At 42.8% G+C, this 19998-nt stretch overlaps 1 non-coding gene across 1 annotated transcript; it reads right to left on the reverse strand.

Moving 5' to 3' along the window:
* Positions 1–3745: 3745 nt before the first annotated feature.
* LOC113410509 (U6 spliceosomal RNA) lies at positions 3746–3851 on the reverse strand. Its single transcript, XR_003370673.1, has one exon. It is a non-coding gene; the product is annotated as a U6 spliceosomal RNA (small nuclear RNA).
* Between the last annotated feature and the right edge of the window lie 16147 nt (positions 3852–19998).

Genomic DNA, 19998 nt, shown 5'->3' on the forward strand with positions numbered 1-19998 from the left:
TTCCTTATCAGGAAGAGCTGTCAGTGAAGAATTCCAATCATCCAATCCAGAGGTCAGAAGTGCAGGAATAAGCGCCTACAAATCGGATCGAGTGAGCAAAATAGCAAAGCCTTACTACTATTCCATAGATGACAAAGTGGGCTAATTCACCATGCTTCAAATGTAATGAATAGAGATGGATTGGCACAGGACATCCCACCATCACCCTTTCTATTTTTAACTTTACAGAAAAGTGGAAATCTTAAGAACAACAGCTGAGCTAAAGAATAAGAAAATGCAAAAAAAAAAAAGGGGGGGGGTAAATGCAATGTGTTGACTTTGTAATTAGTGTCCCCTCTGCTATTTTGTTTTATTTCTTGTAAAAGCCACATCAACTGTAAAGGTATAGGAGCAGTGAGTTCAAGAAGACAGCATCTGATCTTTTTCTGTAATAATGAGAATTATGGTACTTGCAACAGTTCATTTAGTGACCGTTCAAAGTTACAACGGCACTGAAAATGTGACTTTTGGACCCTTTTTCATAGTTATGACCTTTGCAGCATTCCCATGATCACGTGATCAAAATTCTTGGCAACTGGTTCATACATGTGTGTGTGTGTGTGTGTGTGTGTTCTAAGGTTTTTGTGGGTATTTGTATGTGGATCTTTGGTTATTCGGGTTTTCTCCTGTGTAGAATTGGAAGTATCTAGGCAACGTTTCGATGAAGTCTCATTCATCATCTTCAGGCTTGTGTCTTCAGCTTTGTGCTTCTCAAGTAATGTGAGCTTGCAGCTGCTTCTTCTTTTTAACTGCTAGTGGGGGTGTGACTTGATTGGGTGGGGGACAAAGACAAAATCGAGTTAGAAAACCAAGGAGTATACGAAATCCCTTGCACTGCCTGCCCCACCACATACATCAGACAAACTAACAGAAGAATAAGTGCACGCATTGAAGAACACAAGAACTCAATCAAAAAAGAAGAACCGACCTCTTCCCTGGTCCAACACCTCAAAGCCACAGGACATGAGATTGACTTTAAAAATACCAGAACTATCACCAAAACCAAACACTTCAACAACAGAATAATCAGAGAAGCCATAGAGATAGAAAAACGCCCACACAGCATGAATAAACGAGATGATACCTTCCGCCTACCTGCCATTTGGAAACCCGCCCTCATGAACAAATGAGTACCTAACATGAAGAATGACACCAGACCCACATGCACGAGGGCCACATAAGATGCTACCACCACACTTCCACGTAGAAAGTAGACTCACACCCACACAGAAGATGAGACATTACCACAGACCAGAAGCCGTACCGCAGCTGCATCACTACCCGCTTCAAACCCCTCCAACCCATACATGAAGCGAACTGATGCCCACCATGAAGATGTGGCATGACCACGAACGTGAAGCCAAACAGCAGGATCACAGCTCACCAGCTCAAATCCCCCGGCAACTAAGACTAACCTGAGCACAACCAAGCCCCCACCTGAACAGAACACACCCCCAGCCAATCAGAACACAGCCAACCCCCCAACCAATCAGAATACAGCCAAACCCCCAACTAATGAGAGCACACCCCCACCCAATCAGAATACAGCCAAGCCCCCACCCAATCAAGTCACACCCCCACTAGCAGTTAAAAGGAAGAAGCAGCTGCAAGCTCACATTACTCTGAGAAGCATAAAGCTGAAGACAGAAGCCTGAAGATGATGAATGAGACTTCATCGAAACGTTGCCTAGATGCTTCCAATTCTACACGGGAGAAAACCCAAATAACCAAAGATCCATATGTATGTATGTATGTAGGTAGGTCTAGGTGTGTTCGGGTCTTTTCCCATGTAAGATTAAGAGTATCTTGGCAACGTTTCGGCAAGGTCCCACTCGCCATCCTCAGGCTGGTGCTTTTGGCTTTGTGCCAGTGCAAGCAGTGTGTGATCGGAGCTGCCGTCAATGGAGGGTAGAAAATCGCCCCTTCTAAAGCTCAGAAGTATGGAGTTCAGTATACTCATCTGAAGCCTCCTATGAACTATGGATCAATTAAGTCATTTTAAAACTAAAATTGCCCCTGCTGATCTGGTGCCACAGGTTGGTTGCCTGGATCTCCAATAAATGAACAATAGCTGTCTCCATCATGCTCCCTTTAACAGGATCCCCAGAGAGAAGGCAAGTAATGCAAAGGTTCTGGGGAGACGATGGAAATTCTATAGCTAGGCCCAATCTTCTGATACCTCTAACCCAGGAAACAGAGGTAGAGGCGTCCCATCTGTCCGTGAAAGGCTTGAGCCTTCCACCAATAGGGGCACAGTCGTGAGGCTATGTTGCGCCTTGGAGACCTCTATTTCATGTTCCTCAAGAGATTCTTTTGCTCTGCTCTCCCCTTCAGTATCTATCTCCAGATTGGAAACTATCGACTGTTGGTGATTCATGCGTCCAGATGGTCCCTGGAGTCTTGAGAGAAAAAGTCCCTGGTAGAGGGAATGAAGGAACCCTCCAAAAAGCTGGGAAGGACTATTTTGGGGTCTATGAAAAGAGAGGAACTTATTTTCTGCTTCTAGTCTCTATCAGAGGTAGGTCGGGGCACCACCAACCAAATTATCTCCCTATATTGGGGAGGAAGCAAGCTTCCATTAGTTGTGTGATATCTGCTTGCCAACGTCTGAGCCATAGCAGTAGGCAAGGAGTAACCTGAGATGCCCTGGTTTGAGCAGATAATTTAATAGAGTTTTGCGGCGTCCTTGTGTGTCCTGATATTGGAATTTGAGATAATCTCCCTCAGATGGCAGAGCAACCTGAGAGACGATCTAGTAAAAAAAGGAGGGGGTGAGGCCGACTCCGCTCTTATGGCCCTCACATCAGATCAACATGCCCTACATAGGGACAACTCGACCCTGTATATCCTTTGACTTTAGAGCCTCTTCTGCTTCTGTTGGAATTGCAGAGGAGGATGACAATTGCCATTATTGTTTTATCTGCTATCGTGCTGATGAGAAATTTAGCAGAATGAGAAAACCAAATTAAAAATTTGCTATCATATCCTGTAAGAGGGGTATACGCCACTGAAGAGACCCCTTGTTTCTGGACGAGGTCCAAGAACCTCTGTGGGACAGTTATGACTTCCTCTTACATTATTGGTTGGGAGAAGATTAAATCATCTGACCCCCCCTTATAGTAACGATTGTTGGGCCGAGGGGAAATGGGATATCAAGGCAGGAAGTAGTTTTTTTTAACAACAGAGACTTGAAAAAAGTCTTAGGGTGAAACAGACCTGAAGGTCGGTGGTCTGGCTTAATGCCTTCAATGTTTGACATGCCCCCCCCTTTTAGGGGATCCGCCTCTGACAGATTTTGGTCACTTGTGAGTAGACCCTTCCTCAACCTGTTCCATCTGGTCTCTAGTTCCCCCTCATCCTGTGCATCGTGTGAATGTGTAACTGGATTATATAATACTCCCCTGAAGGAGGTACCTGCTGATAATGAAGGTCTATTCTGCATAGTAACTAAATCGAGTAAGAATCGAGGTCAGATGGTGGAGGCTGCCTAGCCATCAACTTCTACTGTGCCCCGGCTGCGATGCCTCTTCAAGTTGCCATGTCCCTCCAGGCCTTCAATTTGTCAGGGATATCCTCTGGGAGGAGGAATTCTGGTGTGGTCCCACAACTGTCTGTCAGGCAAGTAGCGCTGCTGAAGGCCTGGGTTGAACCAGTCTCTCTGAGGTTCTCCTGGATGGCATTGAGAGATCCAGGGATGGAGGCAAGGTGAAATTTGGAACACTTCACAAATTGCGTGTCATCCTTGTGCAGGGGCCATGCTAATCTTCTCTGTATCATTCCAATTTTGGTATATGTGCTGCTGAAGCGAGTACCCTGGAACTGGGACCAGCCTGGCTGGGGAAGAGGACTGAGACTTCTGTTCAACCTCCCTCATGCATTTTTTTTTTTAAATTTAAGATATGCTCATCTAATGCATTTTGGTGTCTCTTGGTATCCTTTGTTGCCTTAGAGGTCTCTCTAGGATGTTTTTACCTACTTTGAGTTGGTTTATTGTCCTCTGGGGGTATTTTTGGTTGCCCTTGAAGATTCTGACCTAAAGCCCACAAGGTGAGATATCTATATCTATGTATCTATATGTGTATGAGATATTAATGGACTGTTGACTGGTTCAGAGGACTGATATAAACAGAGGCAGGGAATCCTCTTGATATTTGCTCTCCCCCCCTCCCTGTTTTTTGGTAAATTCAATTTGTTATTATGTTATTATTCATAATAATATTGATATCATTAATATTGTTATTATTGATAATATTTTTTGTTATATCTGTGCACAGCTACTAACATAAATTGTTGTGCTGTTACCAAACCTCATAATTAGATGACTGAATATGGAATCAAATTGTGAGGCCAAATAGAGAACACCTTTCAGGACCTGTATTGCAATTGGGTGATCCTGCAGTCACTGGCGCTCAACAGCTTCCTGCCCAGACAGACACAGGCCTTGGTGCTCGCTGTTACTGTGCTGCTAGAATTCTGTGAGGGCTGCCAACTGAAAAAGGAAGCCCAATAGTCAACCTCAGAAAGAGGTCCGTAATCGGCATAAATGTCCCCTGGACCCTCACGGAGATCCTTGTGAGGGGAAGTGGCTTCTCAATAGATAATGCCATGGAATTCTTATAAACAAAATGATGCCAGCGTTGTTTTAGTCATCAAGATGTAGCATCAACCATCACCTTTTAATGTGAGCCAACGTGAATCTAACTAGAATTTGAGAATTTGAGCAGGAGAACTCAGAGTCCTCTGGCTCCACCCGATCAATAGCCCTTGCTTCTTCTATATACCTTGCGGGAGTATATCTGAAACTACAGAAATTCCTGTGGAGAGATACCTGAGGGTAAGGATGCTCTGTCCTACTTAGTGACCAGAGTTATAGGGAATTCCAGTCAGAAGGAACGCTCTGTTGTTCAGAGCAGTATGCTGCACCTCCGCAGAGATACATTGGTGTATTGCTAATTCCATCCACAGTCACATCTTTGTGGGGATCTTTTCCAATAAGTCATCATCTTGACAGAATCTGGCCGCTGTTGGAGCAATGTGGCCACAGAGTCACTTCGAGTCACTTGTACTGATCTAGATGGGCTACTGTGCAGCTGCGCTGCATCTGGATTACACAGACAGATTCAGGGGTGGTTGCAGAGGGGGATTGGAGCCGAAGTAGGCCTGGAGGAGATGAGGTTTGAGAATTTTCTTCATCCTCCCACATGAACTTCTTCATGTGTTTTTCTAGTACCTTATGGCACTTGTTAGCGTCTTTTTCTGCTGCTTAGGAGATACACTTAGAATGCTTCAATTTGTTTTGAGAATTTGACATGGCTCTTGAGCTACTGCCGCTTGCCATTGTGACCACTTATTAAATTTTACTATTAATGAGGCTGAAATGTTGGGCGGTTGGCACGCCCAGGGGCCTGAACCAGCAATGGCCAGGGAACCCTAAAACAATGCTCCCCAGTTTTGTATAATCTTATGTAAGAATACTGAATTCTTATTCTTGTTCCTATTATTATTATCATTTTGTTATTAATATTATTATTTCCGAATTAGCCAAATTAGGAACACCTCATAGGCCTAGAAAGGAGGAATTGTTGAAATAAGATGTAGGCCTGCGACAGCTTCCTACCAAGGCGGACACGGGCCTTGGTGCTCGCTGTGGTGCTGCTGTTTAATTCTGTGAGGGCATAAGCCAACAGTTTCCTCCTTAATTAATAAGGGTCCAAATAGAATAATTATATCTGAATATCTATCTATCTATCTATCTAAACACACACACATATGTATTAGGGTGATTTCTCTCGGGTTCCAGGAAGGGGGAAAGAAAAGCCTCTCACAGTTCCAGAAATAAAATGCAGATCACTACTGCATGGTTATTGAGTCTGCAATGGCACCAGCCATTATCTCTTTAGGCGCGTAATGAGTTAAATTGGCTCAGCAGCACTTCCACGCCTTGTGGGGAGTCGATACTGCAGAGTTTCCCCTTGAATAAAAAGGCGCGGTGGGGCAGATGGGCGCTGATGCCCCCAACCCAGATGGTGTTCCCAGGGGAGAGAAAAAAGCCTCAGACCCTTTTAAAATGGAGCCTCTCCCATCGGGCGTGGGCAGCGGTGATTGTAGCGGCGGCGGCAATCGTAGCGGCTCGGCTTGAAAAGATCGTAATGTGAGTTGTTAGCCATGCAGATGAGGTGTTATCACCTCCTATCGTCCTGGGGGCAAGAGATCATTATCTGAAGCTACGGTGAGCTCCCTTGGCTCAAGTTATATATCATAGAGAGCTGCTTGACTCATTGAAACTAAAAGCCTTAAAGGAGATGTTTAGAGTCTAAAAGCAAACCTTTTTGTTGACTCCTTTTGAAGCCTTTGTTATTCCGGCCAAGGGAAAGGAAATTAAGCTGCCTATATCCACGAAGGCTGAGCAAAAACTGGGGACGCTAGGGAGGAGTCCCGTGGAGGAGGAGGAGCATCCTCCCAATTAAAGCCCAACCTATCAAACGAGCGACAGAAGCATCATCCCAAACAATGGATGCTCTGAACAGCTCATCTGGAGAATAGAATAGAATAGAATAGAATAGAATAGAATAGAATAGAATAGAATTAGAATAGATTTAGAAGAGAAGAGAAGAGAATTAGAAGAGAAGAGAATAAAACAGAATAAAATTAGAATAGAATAGAATAGAATAGAATAGAATAGAATAGAATAGAATAGAATAGAATTAGAATAGAATAGAATAGAATAATAGAATAGAATAGAATAGAATAGAATAGAATTAGAATTAGAATTAGAATTAGAATTAGAATAGAATAGAATAGAATTAGAATAGAATAGAATAGAATAGAATAGAATAGAATAGAATAGAATAGAATAGAATAGAATAAGAATAGAATAAGAATTAGAATGGAATGGAATAGAATTAGAATGGAACAGAATAGAATAGAATAGAATAGAATAGAATAGAATAGAATAGAATAGAATAGAATAGAATAGAATAGAAAGAATAGAATAGAATAGAATTAGAACAGAACAGAACAGAACAGAATTAGAATAGAATAGAATAGAATTAGAATAGAATAGAATAGAATTAGAATTAGAATTAGAATTAGAATTAGAATTAGAATTAGAATTAGAATTAGAACAGAACAGAACAGAACAGAACAGAATAACAGAATTGGAAGGGACCTTGGAGGATTTCTAGTCCAACCCCCTGCTCAGGCAGGAAACTCTATACCATTTCAGACAAATCTAAGTTGCTTCTCCCCTTGATTAGTTTCCACCCATTGCTTCTTTTTCCTGCCTTTCAGGTGCTTTGGAGAATAGGTTGACCCCCTCTTCTTTGTGGCAGCTCCTGAAATATCAGAACACTGCTATCATGTCTCCCCTAGTCCTTCTTTTCATCAGACTAGACATACCCAATTCCAGCAATATGAAAGGTTGTAAAATGGTTCAAAATTCCCTTAACAAATGTCTCACTTAACAACAGACATTTTGGGCTCAATTGTGGACATAAGTCAAGGACTACTGTATATGTTCTAGGGATTATGCCACAAGCAGTGGGGGGAGAGGGGAAAGCTCCACTTGATTTCTTGATCACTTGATTTTTTTTTCATCACTTTGCTTTTCAGGGTCGGGAAAAAAATTGAAAGAAAGCACCTCTTTTTTATTCATTAAAGCAGCTGTGTCTTGGGGACTTCTTTGAAATGCATTGCATATCCTGCTTTTCAAAACTTCACTTAGCTGAATGAGTGAATACTTAAAGATGGAGCTCTTGGAGAACTTTTAATAGAAAGATGGATAAGCCTTATCATGCTGTTTGTTGGTATGTTGAGTCCATAAGTTTGATATTGGTTTTGGTTTTGGATGTGTTATTACTGTAGATGTTTTAATATTTATACCAGGAATGTTTTAACTGCATTATTCTGCTGTGTGCCACTAAGACTGACATGGATTACACTGGTTACAGAAATAAATGAATGGGCTGACTCTACTGTAATATCATTTATATCTGAGTTTATAAAACACTTCAGCCTATGGAAGTCAATGAGCAAAGTTAATTCTCTTTGAAGGATATCCCTTGATATTACTGTAATAAACAAAATACAGTTAAGTTAAACACTTGTAAATTCCTTTTTTCTCCCATGAGCTGTTCAGAGCATCCAGTAGTGGGGAGGTGCTTCAGTCTCTGCATGTCTAGGCTGGGCTTAATTTGTGGAACGCTCCTCCTCCTCCACGGTACTCCTCCCCAGCATTCCCCAGTTTTTGCTCAGCCTCGTGAGAGATAGGCAGTGCTTGTGATTCTTCCTTGGCCGAAACAGGAAAAATTCTTTCCTTGCTAGCAGGTTTGAAAGTTAATCAGCTTGTCTTTAGAATCCTTTAGCCTTCTAATCACATTGCGATCTCTTGACGTTGGCTCCCATTGCAGAGATCGCTCAGGGAAGCTCCAATTCGCACCCCAAAGTGGCGGGAGGCTTCGGCGCTGCTCCACGCCCCCCTCCCCACAACCGATCTTTCTACCCCTGCCATTCCAACCAATTGCCGCACAGTTTCTTTACCCGAACAGCGGTGTGAGCTCTTTGCTCCCAACAGAGTCGTATCACTTTCCTTCCCCCTCTGAACGCCACTTGGGGTGGAGGATTCAAATACTTAGTACCTTCCACCCTTCCCTGCCGTTTAGCCTCATAGGAAAAGCCATCGGAGGCTATTCCTTCACACGGCGGGAGTTTGCTGCTGGGGAGCGCACCAAAAGATTAATGGCCGGAGGCCATCTTCTCTTACAAGACCTCGTGGCTGCGTGCCTGTATTCCATTTTGTGCTGTGTGAGGTAACTCTGTTCCGAGCAGAGGTTCCCTTCAGGAACACTGGGGACCATTATACCCTCGTCTTGGTTTTTTTCTACATTCGAGGCTATTCTTACAGTTAAATTGTTGGCTTAACCCTCACAGCCCAATCAACCCAGCGGCACAACAGTGAGCACCTAGGCCTGTGTCCACCTGTGCAGGGAAGCTGTTGAAGGCCTCTACCCTTATCAATCTGGGCCTTTAGGCGTTCTCAATTTGGCTGTTTGGTTTCTCAGCACGTAACATTTCTCACCTGTAAAGTCATGGAATCAATTATTAACCAATCCATCATCCTCCACTTAGAGACAAACAACCTACTCTCCAATAAACAATTTGGTTTCAGAAAAAAACTATCCTGTAATCTGCAACTCTTACACTGCAAAAACATATGGACGACACAACTCGACCAAGGCAAAGCAATAGACGCAATCTACATAGACTTCTGTAAAGCCTTTGATTCAGTGGTACACGACAAACTACTCCTAAAAATAAAATCCTATGGTATCTCTGGACAACTGAATAACTGGATAGAAGCATTCCTGTCAAACAGACAACAAATGGTCAAAATCGGGAGCGTCCTATCAAATCCAGTACCTGTCAATAGTGGTGTTCCCCAAGGCAGTGTTCTAGGACCAACTCTCTTCATACTCTACATAAACGACCTCTGTGATCATATTAAGAGCAATTGCATTCTCTTCGCTGATGATGTAAAGCTGTTCAATACCACAGACAATACTGCTACCCTACAAAAAGATCTTGACTATGTATCTGAATGGTCAAACAAATGGCAACTTCAAATCTCAACAAATAAATGCTCTGTCCTACATATTGGCAAAAAAAATCAGAAAATAAAATACAAGCTGAATAGCCAAGATCTTGTTGATGACCCAAGCTCTGTAAAGGACCTTGGAATACTCACCTCTAATGATCTAAGTGCTAGAGCCCACTGCAACTACATAGCCAAAAAGGCATTAAGAGTTGTTAACCTAATCCTACGTAGCTTTTTCTCTGGTAATATCACACTACTAACCAGAGCATACAAAACATTTGCTAGACCAATACTCGAATACAGTTCATCAGTCTGGAACCCTCATTATGTATCTGATATTAACACAATTGAGAAAGTCCAGAAATATTTCACAAGAAGAGTTCTCCACTCTTCTACTCGTTGTAGAATACCTTATGCCACCAGACTTGAAATTCTAGAACTAGAAAACCTTGAATTACGCCGTCTTCGGTCTGACTTAAGCATGGTATATAAAATCATACATTGCAATGTCCTACCTGTCAATGAATACTTCAGCTTCAACCATAACAACACAAGAGCACACAATAGATACAAACTCAAAGTAAACCGCACCAAACTTGATTGCAGGAAATACGACTTCAGCAATAGAGTGGTCAATGTCTGGAATACTCTACCCGACTCTGTAGTCTCTTCCCCAAACCCCAAAAACTTTAACCTTAGACTGTCTACTATTGACCTCACCCCTTTCCTAAGAGGTCTGTAGGGGGCGTGCATAAGCGCACCAACGTGCCTACCGTCCCTGTCCTATTGTTTCTCTTATTCTTTTATTTTTCTTATATGTACCCATTTCATGTATTCACAACTATGTATACACTTATACTTATTATCTTGTAAACAATTGGCAAATCAAATAAATAAATAAATAAACATCGTGCCACTTAATTAATATTCATATACATATTGATTATATATATATATATATATATATATATATATATATATATATAGACATATATATATAATTTTCTCTTCAGTATAATATTTTAATATCAATAAAATATTATTACTGAGATACGACTCATTATAGATAGGTATTATTCAAAAAATAAAAGAGGAAAGGGGACATAAAAACATCATCAGGGCAACCGGTCTGTTCTTAGATCAGGCCCCTGGGCGTGCCAACCGCCTTCACAGTATTACATTGTATAACAAACATACTGCAATTCCAACTTCAATCGAAATGGCAGACGGTAGTAGCTCTCAGACCTCATCCTTGAAGATCAAAGCCAAATCTCAGCACAAACCTAAGCAGGCTAAAGGGAATTCTAAAACTTCAGAAAGGGACGCCATCAGGCACCATAAAGCTTTACAAAAACAGATAGATAAGTGCACACAGGAGGCGCACAAGGTCTCACAGGACTTCCCCTCCTCCAGCCCAGGTCCATCTACCTCTTCCCACCCTCCTCCTCCCCTAGATCTCTCCCTCTCATCCAGGTGCAACTTGGCTCCCCAAGGCCAACAGGCCCAAGTATCTGGGACACCAACCACGCGAAGGGCTCCCGAAGCTACATTCACTCCGATGGCTGCTGGTCTTCGTCAGGATGACATTCTTACAGAGGAAGTTCCAGAGAGGATGAAGGCCTGGATGGAACTGGCAATCCGCCAGGGAATCGCAGCAGGTCTTCAACACGCAGTTATGACCAGGGAATATCCTGTGATCGCCGATCATGATTCCCAATCGCTGAGGTCATTGACCAGGTCGGAGCAGCACCATACCCAGGTACATTTATAAGGGGAAGTCCCCCTCCAAAGGCCGACTGAGGAGGAGGAGGAGGAGGAGGAGGAGGAGGAGGAGGAGGAAGAAGAAGAAGAAGAAGTGGATCAAATTGATCAAATGGAAGAGATTGAATCAGGATCAATACATGACAGCGAGCCCCTGTCAGAAGCAGACCCCTTAGAAAGGGGAATGTCTGAGGATGAGGGCCTTGTGCCTGACCAACCTGTTTTTACAGGCTTATTCCTCCCACAACTTTTCAGATCTCTCTTATTTAAGGCAAAAAATATTGCACGCCTAAACAAGTCGACCCCTTCTACCACTCCAACTCCTTCGGAAGAGGGACCAGAGGATCTAATTTTCAACCAACCAGTAGTTGAAGCAGAGGTGATCCCAGTTCCTCCCATGTTTTCAGACCTGGTACAGAAACAGTGGGCCTCTGCAGCGGTGTACCCAGCCCCCACTGGATATGACAGGAAATATTTCAATTTGGCCCCTGATTTCTCAAAATTATTGAATACTCCCGAGGTAGATGAACCTATAGTGGGATTAGCATCCTCCTCCATTCCCAGTGATGCGCTGGAGGCATTAAAGCCAGAGGAAAAACGGGCCAAGCTAGCCCTACGCAGAGCCCATCAGTCTGACCTGTTGGCCATCAGAGCAGCCACGGCCGCCTCCTTCACCCGTTCTCTCAGATGGCTCCGCCTCTTATGGGAACATGTCCCTAATTCTAACCTTAGAGTGCACCAAGATATTGCTAAACTTATAGCAGCTGCTGAATTCTCAGCTGACCCAACTTATCATGTAGTCAAGTTTTCAGCCAGGGCCATTACTTCACATGTCACAGCGCAACGCTTGCTATGGTTAAAACATTGGCAAGTGGACTTTAAGCACAAATGCAAGCTGGCTTCATCCCCAATTGTGGGAGACAGATTGTTTGGCCCTTCCCTTGATCCACTACTAATTGAAACCCGAAACAAAAAGAAAATTCTTCCTTCCCTTTTTCGGAAGTCAGATTCTAGAAACCCTCAGTCCTTTCGGAGGGGATCCTTTCGGCCCTTTTACCAGGGATATTTTTCACCCAGATACCAGAGACCCCCATCATTCAGACCAGGGCAGCAGCCAGACAGGTACGACTTTGGGGATAGGAGCAGAAGGGGTGTCAATCCAAGAGATCCTTTCGGGGAGCAGGAAACAGGCCCTTTCAGCATCCAAGATAACTCCCTGGACCCGATCCCCATTGGCGGATGCGTTAAATTATTCGCGGACCAATGGGACTCCTCAACCTCTGATTCCTGCGTCAGAGACATGATTAGATTTGGCCTTGTGCTGGAGTTTCAATCCACTCCCCCAGATTTTTTCATGTAATGCCCTCTCTCCAGAGACCCGGTTAAACGTAATCTCATGGAAACAGCTATCCAACACCTACTGGACATACGAGCCATCCAGCCAGTAGCCACCAACCAATGAGGGCGAGGTTTCTATTCACATCTTTTTGTTGTTCCCAAAAGTTTGGGGGGGGGGGGGTGGGAGAGCAATATTGGATCTGAAACATCTCAACCGTTTCTTAGTATATCGCAAGTTTAAAATGCGCACCCTGCAATCTATCTTACTTGGCATCAGAAAGGGTGATGTCCTCACGTCCATAGACCTGATGGAGGGGTACCTACATATTGCTATTCGGCCTTCCCACTATAAATTTCTGAGATTCTGTTATAATAATCTCCATTTTGAATATGTGGCCCTTCCTTTTGGACTAGCTTCTGCCCCCAGGACCTTCACAAAGGTTCTCGCAGCGCTAGCTGCTCATCTCCATGATATCCCCATACGACTCCAGTTTTATCTTGATGACATCTTGATTTTGTCATCTTCCACTCATCAAGCAGTCAAAGATACTCAGAACACATTATAATCCCTACAACAACACAGATTCTCAATAAATTGGAAAAAGAGTCATTCAACACCATCGACTCGGTTATCCCATCTGGGGGCAGTCATAGATACGGTGGAAGGCAAAGTTTACCTGTCACAAGATAGACTAAATAGCATTCAGCAATTAATCAAGGAGATCAGGGGTCTTAAGAGGGTGTCCCTAGCGGAACTATCAAAATTGTTAGGCAAGATGATCTCATGTATCTCTATCATCCCTTGGGCCCGGCTCCACACTAGATCCCTCCAGTGGTTCCTGCTCCCGTACCAGTGCTCCGGCCGAAGCAACTCCAAATACAAGGTCAGGGTACCATCAAAGGTCCTCATATCTCTCCTCTGGTGGTCCAGACCAGTCATCAACAGAGGCTTCCTCTTCAAAGAGCCACACAGACTTACCATCACCACCGATGCCAGCCTGTTTGGATGGGGAGCGCATGTTCAATCGCTCACAACCCAAGGCTGCTGGTCTGCCATAGAACAGTCGTGCAGCATAAACTGGCTGGAGGTTCGAGCAGTACACCTGGCTCTCCACAGCTTCCTTCCACAGGTACGCCATCAGCACATACTAATATTGACTGACAACGTAACAGCCAAAGCTCACATAAACAAACAGGGGGGCACATCTCACGAAACATCTCACGCGAGAAGCAGAGCGCTTGTGTCGAAACATCTCATGCGAGAAGCAGAGCGCTTGTGTTGTTGGGTGGAGAGCAACCTACTTTCCATCAGAGCAGAGCACATTTCGGGTCTGTCGAATACACAGGCTGACTGGCTGAGCAGGGCCATGATTGATCAATCGGAGTGGCGCCTCCATCCGTCCCTGTTTCAAGAGGCAGTCAGGACATTTGGACAGCTGGTGGTGGACCTGTTCGCTTCCCCCCTCAACGCTCAGCTCCCGAGTTTTTTTTCCAGGTACTCCTCACAAGGAGCAGAAAACTTCAACTCGCTCTGCTGTCGTTGGCCCCTGGGACTTCTGTATGCATTCCCACCACTTCTACTGGTTCCCAAGGTCATCCAGAAACTGCTAGACAAGAGGGCGGAACTACTTCTAGTAGCCCCTTACTGGCCCAGACGGCCGTGGTTTGCAGACCTCTGCAGTCTATCTGTATCAACACCATGGAGAATTCCTCCAGCCAGGGTTGCATTAACCCAGGGACCCCTTCAACATCCGGACCCTCAATGGTGTCAATGGTTGCACCTGACCATCTGGAGGTTGAGAGGAGTTGTCTGAAGAGCGAAAAGTTTTCTAACAGAGTTATCGCCACTATCCAAGCTGCCAGACACCCCTCAACAACTCGGATTTACAATGCCACATGGTCCAATTTCTGCAAATGGTGTACCGAGTCTCAAATTGACCCCATCTCTCCATCTGTGGCTCAAATCCTAGAGTTCTTGCAAGAGGGACTTGACAAGGGATTATCGCCTAATACATTGAAAAGACAGGTGGCGGCCTTGGCATCAGTTCTCACCTGTGAAGGTCTACTTTCTCTTTCCCATCATCCACGCATATGGAGTTTCCTTCAAGGAGCCACAAATTTACGCCCTCCAGCGGTACACCGTTATCCCACCTGGGACCTTAACAAGGTCCTCGTCGCACTCACTAAGGGCCCTTTCAAACTCTTGAAATCGTCAAGTCTCCAATTTCTGGCGTATAAAGTAGTTTTCCTTCACTTCTGCTCATCGTATTTCAGAGATTGCAGCTTTGTCTGTCAGATAAGATCTTTGTGTTTTCCATTCTGACCGGGTGGTCCTTCGTCCTGATCCTACATTTATACCCAAAATTAACTCAGTCTTTCATAGGGCACAAGAGCTGATACTTCCTAATTTTTGTCCCAGACCATCCCAAGGGTTGGAACTACAATGGCATAGGCTTGATGTGAGGTGAGCATTGTAAATATATATCAACCGCACGGCGGCTTTCAGAAAAACGGAGGCCTTATTTGTGTCTTTTCGGCCCAACACTCAGGGATGCAAGGTCTTACCTTCTACAAGAGGCCGTTGGCTACGGGCCGCAATAGCGAAAATGTATCAGACTCAATCCCTGCAGGTGCCCAGGGGCATAACAGCTCATTCAACAAGGAGCGCTGCAACATCGGCAGCGTGGGCCACACAGGCACCAATAACTGAAATTTGTTGAGCCGCAACCTGGGCCTCTCCATCGCCATTCATTAGACATTATAAAATAGATGTGTTTGCATCCGCTGAGGCCTCCTTTGGCAGAAGAGTTCTGCAATGGGTCCACAGGGACCAGGAGGAGATTCCAGGCCAGACGGAGTCCCTCCCATAGGACAGGCCAAGCTTTGGTATGTCCCACTACTGGATGCTCTGAACAGCTCATGGGAGAAAGGGCGTTGGTACTTACCTGACACGCCCGTTCTCTTTGAGCTGTGAAGAGCATCCAGCCCCACCCTTTTTTTCCATCTGGTGGGGTCCTGTTTCGGCCAATGAGTTGTTAGGGCATTGAGGACGAGGGCAGTTATTTCTCTCGTCTTCGCCAAAACTGGGGAACGCTGGGGAGGAGTACCGTGGAGGAGGAGGAGCATTCCACAAATTAAGCCCAGCCTAGACATGCAGAGACTGAAGCATCTCCCCACTACTGGATGCTCTTCACAGCTCAAAGAGAACGGGTGTGTCAGGTAAGTACCAATGCCCTTTTTACTAGAACATCTAAGCACTGACTTAAGTGAATAGAATGTTTTTTAAAAAAATAGGGTGAGAAGATAGTAAGCAGAGAACAAAAGTGTAGAATGCCAAACTTGTGAGGGAGGATCAGTGTCAATCACAAATTAATTAAATTTGATGAAGTATATCAAAAACATAATATAAACAGGATGAAATCTTTTTATTGATTATGGAACAACAAATTACAGGAAAAAATATGCATTTTCATTGGGTTTTTTTTTCTTTTCCATTAGTCTAATAAGAATTTTACCAATTTAGAGTGAATTTACTATTTGTTTTTTTTCTTGTATCTTTTGTTTCATATAACATATTATTTATTTGTTTTGCTAAAGGGTTTAATTATAGAGGTTAATAAATGTCACATTTGATATTTGATATAATTTAGGTATGCCCTAATGAATTAAACCTTGTAATAGCTAGCAATGTGAAGCCTGAGAGCTTTTTCGCTTGAACTCAGAAACAGGACATTTGTGTTCGAACTTTTTAATATCACCAAGATATTTATTTTTAAAAAACCAAGAGGAAAAAAATCAGTTTGAAAGACATCAAAATTAAAATGGACAAAAATAAATAATCTTTCACTGAGTATATTATTAACCTATGGAATTTACTGCATGAGGATATTTCACTAAGTCAAATGCCTCAGGAGGACAGAATGAGAGAGACATAGATATATACATGTAGACACGCACTCATTGAGATTAAAGGTCAATTTACTTTAAGATTAAGCCATTCTTGAACCATAGAAGGCTCTACACTGAAACTCCTTATTGTTTTTAGGGTACTGCTGTAGTACTGTAACTAATTTTATAAAAGAGTGAAAATCCTTCAAGAAACTCTTGCTGAAAATGGACAAAATGAACTGATGATCTCATGATTAAAAAGGGTGTGTGTCAGTGGTGGGTTTCAATTTTTTTTACTACCGGTTCTGTGGGCGTGGCTTCGTGGGCGTGGAGGGGGAAGATACTGTAAAATCTCCATTCCCTCCTCACTCCTGGGGGAAAGGAATGAAGTCAGGGCAATTGAATGGAGCTGAGCGTTTACTGGCCAGATGCCCTTCCTGATGCCTATGCAGAGTTTGCAGCAGATATTTTCTCTTTGTGCCCAGAGAGAGAAATATCTGCTGCTACCTAGGATCAAACTCACAGCCTCCTGATTGTGAGGTGAGAGCCCCAGCTCTAGGCCACCACGCCACCCATTGACGCAAGACCTTGATACTGGCTAATCTCTGTTCCCTGGAATTTTTCTCTTTTTTGAAGAGGCATAATTAGCCCTAGTCCAATCACGCTGAGGGTTTTTTTTTTTAATGAATAAGGGGTCAGCCAGTTCATCAGCTATCTTTCAATATTTTTAAGTATTTTGACATTCACTTGAAGTAAAACAATATTTCTATTTCCATCAGCCTCAAGCTTCAATCCTGTCCTGCATTTCACTCTTCACTTTTTCCTGGTATAATATGCTTTATTGGAAAGCTGCGGGCTTTCCCTGTGTTACATGATAGCACTTTACCTTCTTCACTGAGCAGTTTCCTTGCTTCTTTTCCTTAAATCTTGATGTTCTCTGAAGAAGTCCTTTCTGTTTAAATCCTCTGCTAATATTAGTTCATTCTAAGCTTTTGCTCTCCATATATGAGTTTTAAAGGTAAAAGGTAAAAGTTTCCCCTCTCCAGTCATGTTCAATTCTAGGAAGTAATGCTTATCTCTGTTTCTTAGCTGAGGGAGACAGCGTTGTCCATGCTCATGTGGCCAGCATAACTATACAGTGAGGTGCATGGAAAGCTGTTACCTTCCCACTGAAGTGTACCTATTTATCTACTTGCATTTGCATGCTTTTGAACTGCTAAGTGGGCAGGAGCTGGAGCAAGTAATGGGAGCTCACCCACTGTACAATGCTCGGGTCTCAAACCTCGTTATCAACTTTCCAGCTGACAAGCTTAGCATCTTTAATGACTGCAATTATGCAATTCTAGGTTATTTGACTATTTCTTTGCTACCGAGGCATCTTTATATTTCTCTTATATGTTCTTTTTATTATTTTAAATATTCACTGGTTTTATTTATTTGTGTACTTGTTTATTTTTGTACAGCCACAGGGGCTTTTAATGCTCTCCTCCATTTCTTCTTCCCTGTTTGCAACTGTACTTTTGATATTTTCAGTACAAACTCATCTACATCAAGCTCCCTTTTCTCTTAGTTTCTCCAGCCATAGAATCCCCCTTATCATTCCTCTGAATTTATTAAAATACATTTTTTAAAGTCCAAGGTATTTGACTACCCCCTGCTGTAGTTTCTATTGCAATCAAAAACTCCATTATTACATGGTCACTTTCCTCTAATGTTCCTGCCACTTCCAGTTCATCAGTTAAATTTTCTGCATTAATTAGTGTAAATTAAGTTTAACAGATCCTTTTCTGCTTTGTTCCCACACCTCAGAAGGATAATTTTTAGCAAGACAAATAAGAATTTCATGGAAGGACCATGCTCGGCAGAGTCTGACAGATGTCAGGGTAATTAAAATGTCCCCTCAATGCAACTTCATATCTGTTTGTAGGTTATGTAATGTGTTCTTCCTGTTTGAACAGGCAATAATAGACACCAACAGGAGTATTACTTTTATTTGTTCCTCCACTTGTTTCCACACATTTTAACACCCAATGTTATTCTTCCTTTTCCTTTTCTATTCCCTCCGCTCCTTTTGAACAAATTGCATCTACCATTTGCCATATGCCAGGTATGGAATTCATCCCATTAAATATAATGTTCATATATAAAAAATATATTTGCCTTCTGTATTGCGCTCAAGCTCATCTTATTTCTTATGCTTGGAGCACTATACCAATGACAGCTGGGTACTTTATGAACCTATTTTTTTTTCTTTTTGTGTTGACAGGACCCATTTCAGCAACATTCCCATGTCCTATGGTACACAAGTTCTTATCTGAACTCCTTACCTCAAAATTTTCATTTTAATTTAAAGCCCACCCAACCAAACTTGCCAAGCTTTCTTTAAACACATATTTATCAATCTTTGTGAAGTATATCTGATCTTGCACCTGTAGGCCATAATCTAAATAACTCAGACAACTTCCCACTATGCCATGGGTGTCAAACTTGTCATGTCACATTGCCATCACATGACATTTTTCCCATTCACAGAGCTGGGGTTGGCATAGCCTGCGTGTCATACATCCGGCCTACAGGCCACCAGTGCCTAGGTGAATTTCTCACATCAGCATCATCTGTGTAGTATGTCACTTGACATATAGTGTTCTTGCTTCTCTTTGTTTTCATGAAATAGAAAGATGAACAAGAATATCATGTATGTAACTACATAGCCAAAAAGGCATTAAGAGTTGTTAACCTAATCCTACATATCTTCTTCTCTGGTAATATCACACTACTAACTAGAACATACAAAACATTTGCTAGACCTATACTTGAATACAGCTCATTAGTCTGGAACCCATATCATGTATCTGATATTAACACAATTGAAAAAGTCCAGAAATATTTCACAAGAAGAGTTCTCCACTCCTCTACTCATTGCAGAATACCTTATGCCACCAGACTTGAAACTCTAGACCTAGAAAACCTAGAACTACACCGCCTCCGGTCCAATCTAAATATAGTATATAAAATCATACATTGCAATGTCCTACCTGCAAATGAATACTTCAGCTTTAATTATAACAACACAAGAGCAAACAATAGATACAAACTCAAGGTTAATTGCACCAAACTTGATTGCAGGAAATACGACTTCAGCAACAGAGTGGTCAATGTCTGGAATACTCTACCTGACTCTGTGGTTTCTTCCCCAAACCCCAAAAACTTTAACCTTAGACTGTCTACTATTGACCTCACCCCCTTCCTAAGAGGCCTGTAGGGGGTGTGCATAAGCGCACCAATCGTGCCTACCATCCCTGTCCTATTGTTTCTTTTTATTTTTCTTATAAGTATCTATCTCATGTATTCAAAACTATGTTTATTCTTATACCTGTATC

The sequence above is a fragment of the Notechis scutatus genome, chromosome 3, assembly GCF_049901735.1.
Source record: "Notechis scutatus isolate UNSWTSFEM ecotype Mainland chromosome 3, rNotScu1.2, whole genome shotgun sequence".
Classification (NCBI taxonomy): domain Eukaryota; kingdom Metazoa; phylum Chordata; class Lepidosauria; order Squamata; family Elapidae; genus Notechis; species Notechis scutatus.